The following is a 6,000-nucleotide window of genomic DNA, read 5'->3' as shown; positions in this document are numbered from 1 at the left end:
TGTGTTGGGGTTTTTTTTGTTTTTTGTTTTGTTTGTTTTTGTTGTTTTTTTTTTCCTTGTGTGTTTCGGGTTTTTTGGGGCGTGTTGTGTGGTGTGTGTGTGTGTGTGTGTGTGTGTGTGTGTGTGTGTGTGTGTGTGTGTGTGTTTTTTGGTTTTAAGCTGTTTTCCCAAAAAACCAGACTGACTAAAAGTAACAGGCATGGATTGAGGGTGAGATGACAAAAAAAATGCAGAGAAAGTATAAGGATTTTTGTAGTCCCAACAAGCAAAATGCAGGAGTGCAAAGAAACCTGGACCAAGTGAACCCCAAATCAGAGCAAGGAGGGAAAAGATGATGGTTTTCAGATAAATTACATATTTTTGAAACATTATGGTAATGCATTGTACATTCTATTTAGTTTATCTGGTCACTTTCTTTTCATTAAAAAGCCTTCAAAAAAAAAAATTCTAACTTACGGGAAACTAAGCGATTTTAAACTGTTATGTCTAATGCCTGCTGTAAAAAAAAGTGTTAGTGTTCAACTGCAAAGCAACATATCAGCACTACCTTGTATTTCAAAAACAGACATACCCAAAAAATGATCCTGCAAGTAAAAAAAAATGAAACAAAATTAAGTCTTGATGTCCCAAAGGGAATTTGTTTTTAAACTGTTATTTTTTTTTTGTGTTGCATGCACCCTTGTACATGAAAGACCGTGGGCAGGATTCACGAAGCCTCCGTGTAAGAGTTACAAGGCTTACACGGAGGCTAAAGTTAAGGGGATGTCAGCATGCCATGCATATGCATGAGGGCATGCTGAATCACACCTAAGGCTAACACGGTCCGTAAGACAGTGGGGGGTTCCGTAGGAAGCCCTGCAAACGGACCCCCCCCAGAAGAGTAAAAGCCCCAAAAGAAAACCCCCCCATGACAGAGTCCTTTAAATGTGAATAAACACAACAAAAATCCCCCCACAGACTATGAACATAAAATGTAAAATGAACATCTTATTTTTTTTTATAAGTTAAAAGATGTTTGCCCGTGAGTGCTCGTTTGCGGGCATCCCCGGCTTAGCCACAGTTAGCAGTCAGTGGAAAAGGATAAAAGAATTAAATATGTAAAGTAAGCCAAGAAGCAATAGCGTAGCAGTAGAGACGCCTGAAGAGGAGGCAGTCATGGTTCGACCCCCCACAACATCAATTTTTTTTTTTAGTGAAATAACCCGAAACAAGTCCCTGACATATATGTACATATATAAAATTATATTTTATGAAAAATGTAATGAAATGAGCCATGTATTTTGAAGAGATGAGAGATAAAAAAAAAAAGGGCAGCTGTGCCTATAGCTGGCTACAGTCTAACAAGTTGAGGATATCTTTGTAGGTGAACAGTGTTTTAACAGGTGTAAAATGAGTGCCCATAGGTGAGCAGTGTTTAACAGGTGTAAAATGAGTGCCTGTGGGTGAGCATTTTTACAGGTGTAAAATGAGTGCCCGGGGGAGCAGTGGTTTAATTGTAAAATGAGTGCCGGGTTGAGCAGTGTTTTCACGCTGAAACTGTGTCCCTTAGCTGATTTGGGGTAATATGCTGCTGACAGCCAACGAGCCGTCCCCTTTTTTGGGGAGCGGGCACCCACCAACAAGCAAACCCGGGGCCAACGTGGAGCAAGCTGTATCAAAACTGCTTTTACACAGACACACCTCCTAGCGTGTGTAGACAGTCAAAAAATAAAAAAAGAAAGGGCCAGGTTCGAACCCAGGATACCATGCACCATAGTAAAAGGTACTGAACCACTAAGCCATGACAGTTGCACTTAGAAATGCAGTAATAGCATATATATAGGAATGAATAGAAAGAGGAGCATGACAAAGCAGGTTTTGTGAAGCTGATACAATTCCAAAATGGCCAATCACAGATAAGTGCAGGGAAAAAAGGGGCATATATAAGCCCCATGGGGGAATACACAGCATAACCGATTGTGGAACCGACTTGCAGCCAGGTTCAGGTGTAGGAGAGGGTAGTTGCTTCCGAGCACAGAGGTGGGGCATTGAGGAGACCAAATATATGGTTTGGCACCCCGTCCATGATCATGAGGCCCAACTCATGCAGGGCCAGGTCCTGTGGGGAGCATATAGGGCTGAGGCGTGGGACCGGTTGGCACATGATCTCACCAGTGCCACAGGAATACCAAGGACTGGTGAACAGATCCATCACTACCATGCGGACCTGAAGAGATGGAAGCAGGACCAACTAAACCGTTGGATCCAGGAGGCTCGGCAATTGCCCAACGCCCCACTACTGAGTAAGTTACATGTAATTATTTATGTAAGAAATTAACCTAGCTGATATTATGGAGATGTGTATTCCAATATTATTTCATTTATATTGCAGCTGCAGGTGTCCATTCGGGAACCCGATAGGCTGGTGCGGTTGCCCACCAGGCAGGTCAGTTTCTCCCCTGTAACTGTAAAAAAATATAAGTATGACAGTTAGCAAAAGAGTGCAGTGCAGTCACCAATTAATAAAATGTGCAAGTAACAGTGTAAGAGAGTTTGCAAGTATTGCTTGAGTACAAAAGTGTGATGCAGCCTGTAATCCAAATAAAAATGAAACAAGTCTGAAATAAAGATGTCCCACCTGTAATATAATAGTACATAACCTGCAGCAGGCTGAAAAGTACAGCTGCAGAAGCTGATTGTGTGAAATATATCCCTGTTGAAATTCTGAAACATGACATAAGTGAGACTGTTGGAAAGGATTGTTATAACTAAAGGTAAAACATGTCAATAAAGCCTAGAATTAAGTACCAACCTGAATTGTAAAAATAAAACAAGTGAGAGAGTGTGAGAAAGAGGTATGAATCCACCAATAAAGTAGTAATAACTCCTGAATAAAGTATACTGCAGTCAGTACAGAATGAAATGAATGTGACAGGCACAACCAAACAGCAACATGTGTTTAAAAAAGTGCTGAAGCTGGAATGTATGTCCCAAAATCTGGATATGTTGCTCTCAGTCTGCAATATGCAGATAGTATGGTTGTCTGAAATACCAAACATCCACAGTTGTCTATAGCCATATAAAGCAAATGTAGCAGGATGATGTAGCTGAACAGAGCCAGATATGAATGTGTATGAATAAATATGAAATGTATATTGATGTAGCAGTAACATTCCTATCATCAACCTGAAAAGTTTACATAGGAAACTGTAGGCAGACCTGTAGTGTGTATATATCTGCAGCTAGTAGAAATGTACAGCATATGTATAGGTATTTGAAGTTGTTAATGAAATATTTCTTCACCCTACCCTATAACCACAAATAATTCCATTGAAATGGGTATGTATTCACAATTAACACCCCTGGACATTTGTCCTGTTGGTTCATACATATTTGCATGTACGTTGATGCATGTGCCCTGTTCATACATCCAAACCTGATGGCCTGTTGCCATCAATCAACCCTGCATGTTGTTGGATTGTGTATTGCTGTTCAAATTATGCATGTGTTATGCCTGCTGTTCAATGGCTTGAATTTTTTTTTAATGGGAATACTAATGCATGCTGTTACAACTAATTGTGAATGGTTTTGGGTTACTAACCCAAACTGTCATAACATAATGCAAAACATGGGGCGACAGGGAAGGGGGGTTCCAGGGGCCCCACCTCTCCCACCTCAGCTGGCGAGTGCACCTGGCAGTAGTGCCCGGGCCCGGCCCCTCCTCCGGTGGCCCTGTGCCACCTGTGGGGGGAAAGGGCTGCGGGGGATGGGGCTCCCCCCTCTGAAAGGGTGGCGGAGGAGAACATCCACTCACCCCCCCGTAGTGTCCGGACTGTGGTGGGGGGAGATCCATTACACTGTGCTTGGGCCCCTAGCCAGCTTGAGGCGGGGGCACAACTCACGGGCTGCCTGCTCCCGCCTACACACCCCCCAGCACAGCCCCGTCCTGGGCAGTGAAGGCACAGTGGCTTCTGCCCATGGGTGGGGATCTCAGTTCCACTGTTGCCATCTGTGGGCTCATGGGCCCCAGATATCCAAACATCCGCCCCGTCAAATTGTGTAACCCCCACATGTGTCATACACCACCCCTGTATGCTCTTGTTTGTCTTGTCTGTTAACCTCCCTACCTACCTCCCCAGCTATACCAACTTCCTGTACCTGACATACCACTCTCACCTAAAAAAAAAAGGGCATTTGTACCCACAAAAAAAGCCCATACATAGCTGCCCATTTTGCACACATGTCTGCTGGACATTAAACTGGAAATTTAAAATTGGTTTACAAAAAATTTATTGTTGTCCTCACACCTCCCCAGGGGTGGAAGGTTTCAAATTTCACACCAAATTATAAACATATGCACAGCTGTTGCTGACAAAGAAATGGGCAGCTATGGGCCTTTCCTACATCCCTCCTGCAAAACCCGAGCTTGTTTTCCTACTGTCTTACCCTCCCCCTTTTTCACCATTTTCCCTTCCCCCCATTTTTTTTTCCAAAGAAATACCCGGGGGGCCCGAGTAAGCACTTTTCAGTAGTAAGCGGTGTGCCTGGCGCTTAGCAAACTGGCTGTGCTGCGCGGGGAAAAACCACCCAAAACCCCCACAACTGCTTAAAAGTGCCTTAGTCACTCTGAATGACAAGGCCTGTAGTTTCTCAGCAGCAAAATAAAATACCTCCCCAGTCTCGAACCCAGGCCCTTTGGGAAACACTAGTCTGCATGAATTACGACTAAGCCATGACTGCTATTCAAGAACATTGTGGTCAAAGAAATATATCATAAAATAGTAGGAATTAATGTAAAGGGAATATAGCAAGTCTAGTACACAAAGCATGTCATGTATATTTACTGTCAAATCTAGTGGATTTGTAAAATAGTACTGGGGCTGAGAAACAGTCATGCTAGTTGGTAGCTACTAGGTAATAATGTCACAGTAGCATCTGGCAAGCCACAAAATACTCAGAGCAGGATAAACACTGCCATAGTTAAATAAAGAGTTCAGACATAGCAACTGTGACTGAGTTACAGGGATGTCCCTGATGTGAAAACAAATGTCAACTGTGCCCCACTGACACCCTGTCAAATGTACTAACAGTAGGCAGAAAGGTGTAACTAAAATGCAATGGTAACTATGACTGACTGAAGGTATGCCCCCCTGCATGGCAAAATGGTGTACTAATACATATGCTTGAAATAACCCACAGTCACAACTGCAAAATATCAGAATATGTCATTGGAGCAACCCACTGCTATGTACCAGAGTATCTGAGGCCTGCTCAGAAATATCAAATCCCCCTGTAAGTGTAAAGGGCCCCACCCCATGGCCAGACCATACTGCATGCAGTAACCCCCTACCACAACAAACACATAGGGAATTGCTCCCCAAAGATTTAGCAAGCATTACAAGCTGTGAATGTAAATGGAAAATAGGAAACCCCAAACAGCACATTACAGGAAAGACACCTAGCAGGCATACAAGGAGTGAATGTAAAGGCCAAATATTGAGGCCATAGCAACAGATTGCAAGAGCCACTGCTATATACCAGTTACACCACAACCCCCACAGGAAAGCACACACACCCATATACAGAGTATTACTAGTCGTACATGTCAGTTTACATACCCCGGAGAACAGGACACTGGAGGAAGGAATACTCAGCAAAACGAACAACATGCATTGCAGTGTCTACAACACAGCCTGAAATATGAGAGACATACCAACCCTTACACTCACAGAACAGTGTCCACAGCAAACCAGCATGGTCCCCACCCTGATAATCTGAAAGGGCTACACCTTCCTAAAAACCCTTTTTTATAGCACAGTCCTGTAATCACAGTGAGAACTGCAATCACTACACAACAGGCTGCATGCAATTAGTAAATGCTGGCTAACAATTGGTGCAGAGGCCATCACATGGACATGTGCAGATACCTAAAAAAGCATCCTGTACTCCCAGTCCACACATGCAATACTTTCATTGCATGGAGGTAGAGAGAGAGAGAGAGAAAAAAAAAAGAAAAGAAAA

This window comes from Protopterus annectens, chromosome 1.part1, assembly GCF_019279795.1.
Source record: "Protopterus annectens isolate FY-2018-M chromosome 1.part1, PAN1.0, whole genome shotgun sequence".
NCBI classification, from domain to species: domain Eukaryota; kingdom Metazoa; phylum Chordata; order Ceratodontiformes; family Protopteridae; genus Protopterus; species Protopterus annectens.
The sequence above is the reverse complement of the archived record's forward strand: the minus strand, read 5'-3'. Positions refer to the sequence as shown.